General features: G+C 34.8%; 1 protein-coding gene and 1 non-coding gene across 3 annotated transcripts in view; both read right to left on the reverse strand.

Annotated features, from left to right (window-relative positions):
* Window positions 1–15664, reverse strand: part of PDZ-GEF (PDZ domain-containing guanine nucleotide exchange factor) — a 175326-nt gene that overhangs the window by 131322 nt on the left and 28340 nt on the right. The window lies entirely within an intron of this gene.
* Window positions 12515–12587, reverse strand: TRNAR-CCU (transfer RNA arginine (anticodon CCU)). The gene has a single exon. It is a non-coding gene; the product is annotated as a tRNA-Arg (tRNA).

Below are 15664 nucleotides of genomic sequence, written 5' to 3' on the forward strand. Positions count from 1 at the left end.
CGCCGTGGCACAGTCTCTGGCTCATTAAGTGTTAGTTAGTCACATACACACACGCGCGCGCCCGCGTTCAGACGTTTGAAATTACGATGTGAGTGAGTGAGGGTTTTTTTTTCTTTCTTTTTGGCGCAGCTGCTCTTGAGATTGGAAAGCTGAAGAATACAGAGGTGGTGGTGTGTGTTGTGCGTGAGAGGTCCCACAGCCGCCAGAATAGCACATGTTCCTAAAGCAAACAGCCAATGGAAAAGGTTTTGGCTTCTACTACTATAACTTTCTTTTTCTGAAATGTATATTAAAGACAAAGATTCGTTCGCCCCCGCGTTTTTTCTTTCTACGTCGGCGACGACGTTGTGGCTTCTTCTCTTCGACGACGACGTCTTCGCTGGAGACTTTATATCGTGCGATGAGTCACTCACTAGTAAAATTACATTTTTTTTTTTTTTACTACTAAACTTCTTTTTTTTCCATGCTCATCATTATATGTGGAGAACGGAGAGAGACGATGGCGATGGTCTCCCACGGCAACCAAAAAGGCGTCGTCGCCTTGTGTGTTTTGGCATGGCTCCTTCTTTCTTTCTGTACAACACTGACTTTTTCTTGCTGTTTGGATTGATGCCATTTTTCTTTTCCCATCTCCGTTCTGTTGTTAACTGTGTGTCGGGAAAAGTTTGTTTTCAGACTCTTTACTTTGAGCCGCGGTTGTGTGTGTGTGTGTAAAACTTTCAATTTCGTTGTCCTCTTTTTTCATTTTTGTCTTTGTGGTGTCATATAATAATGTGTCGACACCACTTTGACTGATGGCAGAGGGGGGAGAAATCTTATACGCGGTTTTGCAGTGAGTCTTTCGGCGAATAAAATTTTACTAGTGTTTGCTGTAAAAATTTCACATTATTTGGTGACGCGGAAAGGGTGGGGGGGGGGGGAAACATCCCGAGCGAAATTTATGGAGAAACTAAGAAAACTCCCGGACACCGTTTGTTTAGAAACTGTAAAAGTTTCTGAGAGACGTCTATGAAGGCCTTCAAAAACTTCTGAGCGATGTCTTTGCAGACACTAAAAATCTCTCGAACAAAATCTATGAAGAAGTTGGAAAGCACCCGAGCAAAGTGTGTAAATACTCACGAGTAAAGCTTGCAAAGACACTACATGTCTCTTCTGAACAAAGCCAATGAAAACACTAAGAAATAAACTTCCCGAGCATTCTATGAAGATGAAAAAAACACTCCCGAGCAAAACCGATGAAGACGCTAGAAAGCTCCAGCATACAGTTTGTAAAACATGAAATAAATTATCGAGAAAATTTTAAAAAGATCCTGAGAAACTTGCTAGCAAAGTTTATAAAAGACCCCAGAAATCTTATAAAGAATATATATCTGCGAAACGCTAATAAACTTCCCAGAAAAAATTGTTTATTAAGACAATTAAAAGGTCCCGAAAGATTCCCGTGAAAGCACTGGAAAGCTCGGCAAAAGGGCCATGAAGAGACAAAAAAAAACCTCCTGAGCAATGAAAACATTAAAATGCCTTCTAGAAAAAAAGCTCATTAAGACACTGGAAAGCTTATGAAGACAATAAAAAGTTCCCCAGCAAAAAGCTTATGGAGAGACGAAGAAACCTCTCAACAACGAACACATTTAAATGCTCCCAAAAAAAAAGCTTACGGAAATAATTAATAGCTTCCGAGCAATACTCGCGAAGGCACAGAGAAGCTCCCCCAAAAAGAAGCTTATAAAGACACTTAAAGGCCCCACAGCAAAAAGCTTATGAAGGCAAATAGCTCCCGGCTAAAAAACTCATGAAGATACCGAAATAGCTCCCCAGCAAAAAAACTTATGAAGACACTGAAAAGTTCCTCAGATAAAACTTTTATGAACATATTAAAGAGCTTCCCGAAAAAGGCTTATGAAGACACTTAAGAGGCGCTCCGGAAAAAGCTTATGGAGAGAAGAAAAAACTCCTCAGCAATGAACACATTTGAATGCCTCCTAAAAAACAGCTTACGGAAATAATTAAACGTTTCCGAGCAATACTTGTGAAGACACAGAGAAGCTATAACCCTAAAAAAAATATGAAGACAATTAAAAGCTCCGCAGCAAAAAGCTTAGGAAGTCACTACTAATACTACTACTAAGCCATACATGTACCTCGTTCATATTCCTCTACGGAACCTCTAACGAATTGGTACATGTTGGAAAGTGCATGTACGAGTAGTGAAACCTGGCTTGTGTGAAATGTGTTTCTGTGTAATGCTTGTTATGTGTAGTGCTGCCATCTGCCACCAGTTTTTTCTAACTATGAGCGAAGTGTAATGATTGAATAATTGTATTGTTATAGGCCTGTTGTGTGTGTGTGTGTGTGCTCTCTGTGGCGAGACTTATCAATGGGGAGATCGTCTTGCATTTGCTCCTCGAAGATGGGAACAACTTATGAAGTCACTAAAAATCTCTTCAGCAAAAAGCTTATGAAGTCACTAAAAGGCTTTCCAGCAAAAAAGATTATGAAGACACTAAAAAAAACTCCTCAGCAAAAATCTTATGAATGCACGAACAAAAACCCCTGAGTAATGAAGACAACGAAATACTTCCCAGGAGAAATCGTGTGAGAACAACGAAGTCTAATAATTATGTGATTACAATTACTGCGTAATTTCGTCAGAGGAAACATTTGAAAGCTCCTGAACAAAAGACATGAAGACACTAAAAAAAACCACTCCCGATCATAATATGAAGACGTTGAAACACCCCTATGAATGCCTGTGAGGACGTCAAAATAACTTTCTAGCAAAGTCTATGGAGAGATCAAAACCGCTTCTGAACAGTCTATAAAATACATTGAAAAAAAAACTTTCAAGAAAAATTCTTATACACTATATAACAGAAGGGCCGCTCTCACCAGACACGGAACTCGGTACGAAAATAATAGCGGGCCCCTTAGCCCCGATTTTTCTCTTCTGTGAAATAGGGGAATTGAGAAAATGAAAATCATGGAAATTCAGAATGCAAGAAATAATTTTAGCACCCATGGAAATTCAGAATAAATGCACGAAATAACTTCAGCGCCCATGAGAATTCAGAATAAATGCAAGAAATAACTTCAGCACCCATGGAAATTCAGAATAAAGGCATGAAATAACTTCAGCGCCTATGAAAATTCAGAATAAATGTAAGAAATAACTTCAGCACCCATGGAAATTCAGAATAAATGCACGAAATAACTTCAGCGCCTATGAAAATTCAGAATAAATGTAAGAAATAACTTCAGCACCCATGGAAATTCAGAATAAATGCACGAAATAACTTCAGCGCCCATGAGAATTCAGAATAAATGCAAGAAATAACTTCAGCACCCATGGAAATTCAGAATAAAGGCATGAAATAACTTCAGCGCCTATGAAAATTCAGAATAAATGTAAGAAATAACTTCAGCACCCATGGAAATTCAGAATAAATGCACGAAATAACTTCAGCGCCTATGAAAATTCAGAATAAATGTAAGAAATAACTTCAGCACCCATGGAAATTCAGAATAAATGCACGAAATAACTTCAGCGCCCATGAGAATTCAGAATAAATGCAAGAAATAACTTCAGCACCCATGGAAATTCAGAATAAAGGCATGAAATAACTTCAGCGCCTATGAAAATTCAGAATAAATGTAAGAAATAACTTCAGCACCCATGGAAATTCAGAATAAATGCACGAAATAACTTCAGCGCCTATGAAAATTCAGAATAAATGTAAGAAATAACTTCAGCACCCATGGAAATTCAGAATAAATGCACGAAATAACTTCAGCGCCCATGAGAATTCAGAATAAATGCAAGAAATAACTTCAGCACCCATGGAAATTCAGAATAAAGGCATGAAATAACTTCAGCGCCTATGAAAATTCAGAATAAATGTAAGAAATAACTTCAGCACCCATGGAAATTCAGAATAAATGTAAGAAATAACTTCTGCGTCCATGAAAATTCAGAATAAAGGAATGAAATAACTTCAGCGCCCATGAAAATTCAGAATAAATGTAAGAAATAACTTCTGCGTCCATGAAAATTCAGAATAAAGGAATGAAATAACTTCAGCGCCCATGAAAATTCAGAATAAATGCAAGAACCCGTGCTTCAGCACCCATGAAAATTCAGACGGAAATGAAAGAAATAATTTCAGAAGTGATGGAAATTTTTTCAAAATTCCAAAATTGATAAAAATTCAGAAAAAATGAAAGAAATAATTTCAGAATAAATCAAAGAAATAGTTTAAGAAAATTGATGAAAATTCATTATTCCAAAAATGATGAAAGTTCAGAACTTACTTATAAAAAACAACTCCAGATAGGGTGGAAATTCAGAATTTATTAAAGATATAATTCCAGAATTACAACTTCTTTCGAGATAAAAATGTAGAATTTAGCGGAATTATTTCTGTCCAAATGAAAATGAAGACATCTCCAGAATTTATGAAACAAATTATTGCGACCTTGGGACCCCCCCAAAAAACACGGGGCTCGTTGCGATCGTATCTGTCGCACCCCCCCCCCCCCACCTTCAAGGGCGGCTCTGTACAGCAGTAGGTTTACAAGCGGAATCCTAAACACATAAGTACTGTAGTTAAAAAGAAAAAAAAAATCAAGGTGTGGTCATTTTCTGAAGCTATTACTATTGTCAGCAAAACAAGCTACAGAGAAACGGATGGTAGATGTTACTTTCAGGATTCCGGGTCAGAGGAAATGCCAGATATGACTAATAGCAAAAATAAAATAGACTCGTGGAAACCACTGAGAGATTTAACAGCTAAAGCCCTATATTTCGAATGCAAAATTGAAATACAGTCAAAACTCGGTAATAACGACCTCGGTTATTACCGAGACGGACTAAAGAGACCTCGGATTGTTTTAAAGAGACAAATCGGATATAGAGTCAAATAGGCTGATTCCCATGGAAAATAATGTTAAGGAACCTTGCTTATAAAGTTGATAAAATCTATACGACCTCGGATATAACGATACATATTTCATCGCTTCCGTGTTTTTTTATGGCGTTTTCCCAAGAAATTTCTATAACCAGAGCTCTTTTCTATTGATGTTGAAAAAATATTATTACATGCTTGATTTACACACACACACACTACGACTTGCTCCTCAATGACATGACCCGTACATGATTGTACATGATCGTATTTTCCCGTAAGATACAGAGAGAGAGAGAGAGAGATTAAATTCTTGATGTTTACTAGAATCGGGGATGAAGGTGATTTGCATTATTTATAAATTATGCTATAATGAACATTCTAAGGCTGGGATTACACTATAAAAGTTCGATAAAAGGTCTTTTACAAAACTTGGAAAAAATAACCAATAATCGTATTGATTACATTCGCTCGAATATAACCAACCCGCTTATTGGTTGCATTTTCTACTTTTATAAAAGAACTTGTATAAAACTTTTACAAACTTTACAAAGAATGAAACCAATAAGCGTACCGAAATGAAATCAATACGCTTACTGGTTGTTTTTCTAAGTCTGGCAAAAGATCTTTTATCAAACTTTTATAGTGTCACCTCGGCCTAATATTTATATCACTTATTTGTCATGTTCAATTTTTCTCCCAGTGAAATAAACTGAAGAGCCAAAAAAACTGGTACAGGCATGCGTATGCAAATAAAGAGATATGGAACCAATCAGAGTACGGCGCTGCGGTCGGCGACGCCTATATCCGAAATTTGCGCCTTTCCGCAAATTTCAATGCTGGGCCATCAACAAGTGTCAGCGTGCGAACCATTCAACGAAACATCATCGATATGGGCTTTCGGAGCCGAAGGCCCACCCGTGTACCCTTGATGACTGCACGACACAAAGCTTTACGCCTCGCCTGGGCCCGACAACACCGACATTGGACTGTTGAGGACTGGAAACACGTTGCCTGGTCTGACGAGTCTCGGTTCCAATTGCTTCGAGCTGATGGACGTATACGGGTATGGAGACAACCTCATGAATCCATGGACCCTACATGTCAACAGGGGACTGTTCAAGCTGGTGGAGGCTCTGTGATGGTATGGGGCGTGTGCAGTTGGCGTGATATGGGACCCCTGATACGTCTAGATACGACTCTGACAGGCACGTAAGCATCCTGTCTGATCACCTGCACCCATTCATGTCCATTGTGCATTCCGACGGACTTGGACAATTTCAGCAGGACAATGCGACACCCCACACGTCCAGAATTGCTACAAAGTGGCTCCAGGAACACTCTTCTGACTTTAGACACTTCCGCTGGCCACCTAAATCCCCAGACATGAACATTATTGAACATATCTGGGATGCCTTGCAACGTGCTGTTCAGAAGAGATCTCCAATCCCTCTTACTCCTACGGATTTATGGACAGCCCTGCAGGATTCATGGTGTCAATTACCTCCAGCACTACTTCAGACATTAGTCGAGTCCATGCCACGTCGTGTTGCGGCACTTCTGCGTGCTCTTGGGGGCCCTACACGATATTAGGCAGGTGTACCAGTTTTTTTTGGCTCCTCAGTGTACATTCGAAATCACTGCAGATTCGCGCGCTGCACCACTGTATATTTCTCTCCAAGAGTTGTTTATGAGCAATATTTGGTGATTTCGTCTACGATTGGCAGCATTTTTGGCGATGTCTCGTATTTATGATCCCACTCTCCCTCACTTTCCTTCATCAAATATGGTCACGCAAATTACAATGAAACAACAACTTTATACAGAGCATCTGATTGCATTTTTTGTCAGAAAGGGTCTTGAAAACATCAACCCCGGTTCTAACGACGAAAGATGGCGGAATCTCGGTGTCGTTATAGCCAAGTTCGACTGTATGCTGCAAGAACAGCCCAGATGCAGTCGCACCGGGCCCCGCGGTTTTTTTTCTTTCTTTTTTTTTGTGGAGGGGGGGGGGGCGTTACCGCATTCAGGGTAATAATTTCTTTCACAAATTCCGAATTTAAATCAATTCTAAAATTATTTCTTTCATTCATTCCTAATTTTCATGATTGCTGGGGAGTTATTTATTTCATTTTTCTGAACTTTCGATTCTCCTCGGCACAGAATATATAAAATCGGTGCAACAGCACCGCCATTATTAAGACGCTGGTTATAAATTATTAAATAAATTTAATAAATTATTATTACTCTGACCCCACCATTAATTTCGTACATGGGCCCCGCGTCTGGTAAGCGCGGCCCTGCATACCGCTATACAGAAATGCCAAATACGCGATAACATGCGCATGCTGAAAGAAAACTAATAAAAAATCCATCTGAATATCTCAACATGAATGAAAGCCTTTAATTTTTTTTTTTTTTTTTTTTTTTTTGCCGTGTTTCTCTTTTGCTGGTAATGGTTCCAATCCATCATTCCACAAAACATATCTCGATAGAGAAGTAGAAAACGAACTAATAAATCACAAACCAATCCACATAATAACCAAATAAAACATCTCTCTCATGGCGGATAAATTAAGATAAATGATAGCGGAGCTTCGACAAACAAAAACGAAATTCTAGACACACACACACATATTTAAATGAAATATCAACAAGGAAATCGAGATGTAAAACAAACTGGAAATGGAATATGGGTCATGGGCACTAATGCGTATCTTCTAGTTAGTAATTTCATATTATTATAATAGCCATCGGCATATATTTGAGCATCTCTCTCACAGGTTTCTGCTATTGTATGTGCTATTTGAAGAACTCGTGTAATAAAAAGGAAAATAAAAAAAAAAAACTCGTGGAACAAGTTCCAAATTCTTCCCGAAAATGTATAATTTTGTACTTGCATCACCGTAATAATGAAAAATGATAATTATAATTTCTCGTTTGTACACTCACGATCTTGATTTTCAAGGTGGAAAATTCAAGGGTGAATTTATAATAACGTCATAATCACGATGAATATTCCTTTTCTATAATATTAGAAGGTGTCAAGAGAGTAAAAGAACATTTCCTTCAATTTATTTTGTTTATTTAATAATTTAAAAGATTTTTTCCGTTAAGTTTTTATGACAAATTACGTAAAGTACCAATAAAATGATAATAAATGTGGAGATTCATCCTATAAATAATTTTTTTGTATGGCCAGAAAAAATTAGAGTAAGTTTTATTTGAGATAAGTTATATTGCTATAGTTTCATACTAATAATGAATTGGTAAATTTCCGTAAAAAAAGAAAAGCATCTAATGAAAAAACGTATTTAAAAATTCAATCATTAAAGTTTATATAAAAATGTAAATAATATATATAAAAATGTAAATAATATATATAAAAATGTAAATAATATATATAAAAATGTAAATAATATATATAAAAATGTAAATAATATATATAAAAATGTAAATAATATATATAAAAATGTAAATAATACTTAACAAAATGTGTATTATTAAATTTATTTTAGTTAATTGTGTATAAAAAAAATCGATTATTAATTCAATTTTTCATTATTATGTGACTTTATACATCTATTTAGTTTGAAAAAATTATTTACGACTAAATTTTATTGAATATAATTTACATACAACCGGAAAGTTTCTATTCAATATTACAAATACCGTTTCCTCTTAAAGCTTTTAGTCAAAATAATACAAAAAAAAATTCATTTTCTTCTCTTTTGATATAAGGAAGTAAACTAAATTAGTAACAATATATAAAAATACAAATAATACATAATTATAATTATATTTTATATTATTCAGTTCATAATTAATGAAAGTTTATAAATATATACTACATGTTTAATATTAGTTTGTTTTTATGAAAGTTTATTTACATTAACGTTTTTATTATTTAATTAATTGTTTACTAAAAATGCAATTATTGATTATGTTATTCAATTATATATTGAAAACTGAATTATTTATTTAAAGTTCCACTAAAAAATACTCATATACTCACGTTGTCCGAAAAAATGATTCGCGAGTAAATTTTATTGAATATAATCTACGTACAATCAAAAACGTTCTATTTAATGTTAATATTATAATCCCGTTTCTCTTAAAGCTCTTACATAAATTATAGTCATTTATATAAAAATATAAATAAAAATAATCATATGAAAATAAAAATAACAATAATAATATGAAAATCTAAATAATAATAATAATAATATAATAATATAAACAATGTTTATTGCATTGCATAAAAATGATAATTTCTATCAATGAAAAATCATTTACATAAAAGTTTATGATAATTATTTTATATACTTAAGTTTTTGGTATATTAAAAATTAAATCAATATTTCATTATTATTTATTTAGTCCAAAAAAAAAAAATTACAAGTAAATTAATAGAATGCAATTTACATGTAACCTAAAAATTTCTATTCAATATTGTATAAATCCCGTTTCTCTTATACAGCAAAACAAAGCATTTGCTTCTCTTTTGATATAAAAAAGTAAATCTAGAATCAAATTAATAAATGTACAGTACGTTAAAATGAATTGAAATTTTTCTTGCGCATGAGCATGAATTATAAATAGAGGAACTCGAATTCTTGTGTTGGTAATTTTCGGATGAACTCTGTTGAGTTGTATCTTTTACACTTGAACTCTTCTCATTCACACAAAGCGGATTTTCTCAACCGGTTTTCGCTGTATAAGATGGTATGGTATGTCGGTATGCACCTATATTCATGCATACACACACACACATATATATATATACAAGTAAAAGGTTATTCTCAATAATAATATGAGAAGGAGGTGCATGACCCACTTGTGTACCAAAAAGAAGAGAGAAAAGATAAAGGGAATAGAAACATAGTATAGGTAGAGATATCTCTCTTATAACACACAAAAAGGAAAGTTTTCCTCTTATGTAATTACTGTGGATATTAAATAGTTTTATGTTATGTAATTATTTCATTATTTTAGGTAAAATAGTATCCTTAAATATTTTTTGGAATGGTTATAAATACAAGCAGCGGCTTATTAACACGTGTGGGAATCTAAATAGTATTGAATACATTTATTCATTCTTATCTTATTATGTATAAATTTTTTTGTGTCGATATTTTCCAGCATTTTAGCAATTATACGACACTTGCCATTTCCATACTGGTGCGCAGAATTAATTTAAATTAATTAATAATTGATATTTTAATTAATTATTGACAAAATCCAGGGTGTGTGAAATTTTTTTTTCAATTGAATGGATCTTTTTCGAAAATCATTTTTTGGTACAAATTCTATTCCTAAATTTTCATTATCTTTACTCAAAATATTCCACTCATATCATTATAGTCATTTACATTCGATTATTTTTAATTAAATAATTTTATTATTTAAATTTATTAATTTTAATCATTTAGGCGAATAAATGATGTCATTATTAAACTAATTATTTTTATTAATTTTTTCTGTTTTTTTTCTCTTTAAGTGACTTTATTGATTGGGAAAGGGAAAAGGAATAGGTATCTCTGATCATTCTCAAAGAAACAATTGATTTTGAATAGTTCTGTTGATTATGTTTTGTGAACTTCAATTTAGTTAGCTTCTGGGTTTTAATTCTTATAAGAAGACTCTTTCTTGAACAATACTCGCGACAGAATGGATTCTAAACTATAATGAAGTTTAATGAATTTAAGTACCGTATTTTTAATAAATTTTCATTCTTTTTCGTCTTAATCCTTTTTCTTAAAAAATGCTCAAGACGTAACAATGAATTCTAAATAGTACTCTCAGAACAAAAATATAGTTTAGTGATTTAAGGTAGCTTTAATATTTCAGTTCTTTCTGCAACAATTTATTTTATTTAACGGTATGTTTTCATTGTTTAAAAATATTTACTTTTTTTTCTTTTCAATAATCTTTCTTTTTCTCTGTTTGATTTCTTTTTTACTTTCAACAATCGCTTAGTTTACTCTGTTTAGTTTTTTTTCTTTTTAACAATATCTTTTTTGGTTTGTGTTTAAATTTTTTTTCCCTTTTATTTTCAACAATGTTTTCCTTTTCCACTGTTTGAAACTTTTATGTTTATTTTTTTCCCCCTTTTTCTTTTTAAAAATGTACCTTTTTATGTGTTGAATTTTTTTTTTCTTTACAACAATATCTTTTTTCTCTGTTTTATTGTTTTCCAATAATATCTTTTCTTTTCAATAATATCTTTTCTTTTCAATAATATCTTTTCTTTTCAATAATATCTTTTCTTTTCAATAATATCTTTTCTTTTCTTTGTTTTCATTTATCTTTTCATTTCCAACAATGTACTTTCTTTTCTGTTTTAATTTTCCATCCCTTTTATTTTCAATAGTATACTTTCTTTACTGTTCGAATTTAACTACATCCCGTTTTAACGAATACCGTTATAGTGAAGATTTCATTTTAACGAACACTTTTCTAATTCCCCAGATAACATAGGAACAACGCAAATTTCGTTATAACGAAGTGATTTCTCCAACCTGTTGGAGTTCGTTCTAACGGGATTCGACTGAGTTGTTCAACTTTTTTTTTTTTGCTTTTCAACAATATATACGTATATTTCTCTTTGTTTAATTTTTTTCCCCTTTTTCTTTTCAATGTCAACTTTTATTTTCTATATCTGATTTTTTTCTTTTTTACTCTTTTCAACAATATATGTTCTTTTCCTCTGTAACAATAGTTTCCAGTTTTTCTGTTTAATAATACTTTTTTATTTTTCTCCTCAACAATAATTTTCTTCAAACAATGCCTACCTTAACAATGAATTCCGAAAAGTTCTCTAAAAAAACCAATCACCTATTTTTATATTTTAATTTTTTTTGCAACAGTACTTCATATCATTGTTTGAATTCACAAGCAATTCTAAACAGTAGACAATGACTTTTCTCTTCTTTAACTTTCAAATACCTGCTTAGCTAGTGCAATATTATACAATATTGTAAACACAAAAATAATTACAAAATACTCAGATTCAAAATAAATTATCTCTTTTAATTCCCATTATTATTTCAAATATTAGAGAATTATTATCTGTGCTATATCGTCCAATTATCACGGCCGTCTCAACACGAGTTCCAGAAGAAAATAGATAATTCCTTTATAAAAATTATCACTAAACCTAAAGCTTAGAATGTTTCCTAATTTCAAACCTAGATGGCAGCATTATAAACACACTTCCAGTTTCAGTTTATGTTCTATTTGCAAGAAAAGAAATAGCAATCGGAGCTAATAAATATCAACACTATTATCATGATTCTTTTAAGTTTTAAAATCTAAAATTATTTTTAGTTGAAAGGAGTGGGATTGTAGAATTTTTCCAAATATCTTCGGCAATTTAATTACCGGTAATTATTGTGATAAATTATTCTGTCCTCGTGTTACAATAACATTTCGCCGTATATTATTTATCAATGACTATAGGCTGATTCAAACAAATTTATAAATGATAAATGTAAAAAGTTGTGCTTTTAATACTTTGAAATAATTATAATTTCATACACCGTTGTAAATTATTTCACAAAAAGATTTATGAATCTATGAAAAGAGGATTTGGGTAACAAAAATGAAGATAGTACCCTCGGCGGGACTCGAACCCGCAATCCCCGGTTTAGGAGACCGATGCCTTATCCATTAGGCCACGAGGGCAACAACTCTGATCGCTAATTACATTTATAAACAAATAACAAGAAAAAATAAATTCAAAGGATCGGAATTATATCATTTGACATGATAAACAAATTTTAAAAATGTTCCTGATATTATTTCACAGGTGTCTTCATAAATGATATATTATGAGATACAAAAAGTAATTAATTAATTATCGTTGATGATCATATTCTTGGGTTTGATCTTTTATTTATTTGCAATTATAATCTTTTCTATTTGTCACTATCGGTTGAAAATTAATCATTAATCTGTCAGAAAAATTACTTAAAGCAATACAGTGACCGAAAATCCCATTTTTTTTCGTATATTCCGTAGAAATGTCCCGTTTTTTAACGTATTTTCAATGAAGCCAACTTAAATTTTTGTACTTTACCACAATCACAAAGATTAAAATTATCTTCCCAACTCATAAAGTATATTATGACGACTATATCAATAAGAGAAGATTCATCTCATACATTTTTCATGTTTTTTTTGTTAAAGATCTGTTACGTAGAATCATGGCCCCCCCACATCCTGAAACAGGGCCCCCAAGTTGGGATCTTTTGCGGGGCCCCCGACGAGACTTCCCTTTATGATGAATTTATAGCGTAAAAAAACAAAAAATGGTGAAAATCGTCCCTGGCCCCAGGGTTGGAGATTTGTCAGCCTACCCCTTGTGGGGGGCTACGTAGAATCAGGGCCGCTACAAGGGGGGGGGGGGAGCAGGCGGGTCTCGTGCCCCGGGCGCAAATTTCATTCTGTAATCTCTCCTTCAACATTACAAGGGTTGCGTCAAAATGCGCGCTTGCTTCGGGTGACCAAGCATCTATATTAGTTGCGGCTCTGCGTAAGAATTTATTTTAATTCACTACAATTAGCAAAAGTTCTCGATTTCTCGCCATTGTCAATTTTTTAGTGATTTAAATCTACGCATGTTGCATGTTGTGCTGCCAAAAACGATGCCAAATTTGGCATCGTTTTTGGAGACAACTGGCAATGCCCCGTATTTGGAATCCCAATTTCTCGTAGTTCTCTCGAGGGTAGGCCCGTAGCCATAAATTTCTTTCCGAGGGGGACCGCTTTCATTTCGGGGGGGGGGGGGGACCAAAGTGATAGAACAGTGGTTCCCAACCGGGGGTACATGAGAGGCTGTTAGGGGGTACGCGAAAAGAAAATGGTAATGGCGGCCACCCATCTAAAGAAACAACAAAAGAATTACAAAAAATTAAAAAGTATACTTTTTACCTATACCTATAGGTAGCGGTTTTTACTAATATTGTCAGTAGCAATAAATTGACCTTCCTATCAATAAAATCTTCTATAAAAGATGGGTTGCGTCCCTGAAGAGATCGGCCTTCTCTCCTCCCGCCGTGCCCATCCTATGATCCAGATTCGCGCGCTCCTTCCTAGTCGGCTCAATTTTCTTCGGCGTTTTATAGATCTGATTGTTGACGCATTGCCGGGCTATGCATAAAAACGAATAATTAATTAATTCGTGTTGTGTTTAACTTTGGTCGTGGGTGTTTGTATCGAGGCGTGTGCGTACTGTTCCTATAATTTTTTACACGTCAACTTTTCTATCAAGCACTTACTACTCACATGATTTGCGCTATGGATCAGTGCGGAAGTTGACTGAAACGCCAAAATGAAATGTCGTGCACCTGTAAACGTGAAAACATATTTGAATCTGCCAAAAGTGATTCTATGAAATCAGGACCGCATATAGGGGGGGGGAGCAGACGGGTCTCGTGCCTCGGGTGCTAGTCCCGCGGGGGGCGCAAATTTTATTCTGAAACCTCTCCAACATTACAAGGGGGGCGTCAAAATGCGCGCTTGCCCCGAGTGACCAAGCATCTAGTTGCGGCCCTGTGTGAAAGCTACTGATGCCTCCTACTACATTAGCTATCGTATTGCGAGACGAGAAAAAAATCATACCATTGGTGAAAAGTTTAATTTCGCCGTGCATCAAAGATGCTGTCACAGGTAGATGCTTGCAGAGGAAAGTGCTCGTATAATGAGTTTAATACCTCTGTCAAATAATATGGTACCTCGAAGAATACAGGACATGTCGGACGATGTTGAGAGCACAGTCATAAGTCACGTCAAAGGTTGTGATTTTTTTCTATCCAAGTCGACGAAAGCACCGACGTTTTTTTTGTTGCGCAATACCGCTTCAGATACCACTCTGAAGCAGGGCCGTCTTAAGAACATCATGGGCCCCCCCCCCCCGGGCCAACTGATTTTTCTGAGGCCCTACCTGACAAATTTTCGAAAATTTCAACCGGTTATAATTTCTCTGAGGCCCCTCTTTCCTTGAGGAACCCGGGCCGTGCCCGGGTGGGCCCATGCGTCAAGACGGCACTGCTCTGAAGATTCCCTTCAATGGCGGAATGGTTAACATAGTCAGTTTTTGGGCTGGCCGCGGTCGAATACAGTGAACTTTCTAAAGAAAAGCCATAATGTTTTTGTTGCCGTTTGTTAGCACGGAGCTTGTTCTTCGTATACTTATATAAAAAATAAATATAGAAGCAAATTGAACGCAGCTCCGGATTTGAGTTTGTATTAATCCTCTTTTGAGCCTGATTTTTCAAAACTGTGTTATTCAATTACAGTCCCAAATATCACATTAATTTTTTTTTTTCAATCTTTGTCTTAATTTGTTTACTTACATGAGAAATAAAAGCTATATATATAGTGAAAACATAGACCATTTGATTTAATTCAATATATACCTTTTTTAGGAAAGTTTTCGGAATCTGCACTGGGTGCATAGGCGGAGGTAGACCTGAAAGTCTGGGGGGGGGGGGCACGGTCATTGATGCTGAGGGGGGAGGCAAGATGATGATGATGCCAATTCATATATACGTATATACATTAAATCAGTCGACTCCACCTTTGACTCTGGGCCCCAACCCCCGTATCTCCGCCCATGAACGGGTGAAACATCGGGAGGGGAGGGGGGAGATTCCTGCCTGGAGGATTCGGGGGCACGCGGAAAGGAACCGAGCCAGCCGGGGGTACGTGGACTGAAAAAGGTTGGGAACCCTTGTGATAAAACAATAGATTTGACCATC

This window comes from Pholcus phalangioides, unplaced genomic scaffold, assembly GCF_987345545.1.
Source record: "Pholcus phalangioides strain wild (caught in Gottingen) unplaced genomic scaffold, Ppha-v1.0 ptg000002l_1, whole genome shotgun sequence".
Taxonomy (NCBI): domain Eukaryota; kingdom Metazoa; phylum Arthropoda; class Arachnida; order Araneae; family Pholcidae; genus Pholcus; species Pholcus phalangioides.